The sequence below is a fragment of the Podarcis vaucheri genome, assembly GCF_965113315.1.
Source record: "Podarcis vaucheri genome assembly, chromosome: 4".
Taxonomy (NCBI): domain Eukaryota; kingdom Metazoa; phylum Chordata; class Lepidosauria; order Squamata; family Lacertidae; genus Podarcis; species Podarcis vaucheri.
This window is the reverse complement of record NC_138762.1, coordinates 77,847,508-77,848,256: the sequence shown is the minus strand read 5'-3', so window position 1 is coordinate 77,848,256 and position 749 is coordinate 77,847,508.

The following is a 749-nucleotide window of genomic DNA, read 5'->3' as shown; positions in this document are numbered from 1 at the left end:
ATGTAAGATGCACAAGAGTCCCTATTTGGATAGAGAGAACAGCAAGATCATGGAAAACAGCAGAGAAGCTGCAGTGTTGAAGCATTAATAATTACCTGTTACAAAGCCAGGGGAAAGAGTAATTTCCTGCGATTCACAGTGAGTAGAGAGTTTGGGGTTCTAGATGGATGCCAAGGTTGTTGGGATGATTGGCACCCTGGCTCTGAGATAACATGCAAGCAAGCAGGAAAAAGACTATGATGGGGGACCAAAGACGAAAGGCCTTTGTAGGGTGTGTTGAGTCCCAAATGGTGCAGTACTCAAGCAAGCAATTTGGGTTCTTCTGGCACCTTCCCAAAATGGCTAAAGGGATATAACACCAGGCTTTAGGATCCTGACTAGATATGAAGACGATGACAAAAATTGAGGAGAGGCAAGGGAACAGGGTAGAGGAGGCAGGGAAGCCAGCAACCCGTTGGAATCTGAACCAATTGAACTGTGTGTCCACTTGGAGACAAGAACTTAAAAGGTTCTGTTTCTTGTGGGTGCGGGGTTACCTGAATCAAATGGGAAGATTGCAAATCTGGCTGAAAGACGGATATGTTTCCAAAACAAGGTGTATTTGCATGAAATGAGAAGAGGCAGGATGCTTTTAAGTCTGTTCCCTCCACTCCTCAGGGCAATTAGGGGTAAACGTGTGTAAGACTGAATGCCAAGTTTGAAAGTACTAGTTGCAAAAATGCTAAACCAAGGCGATGGACCCCTGTCTT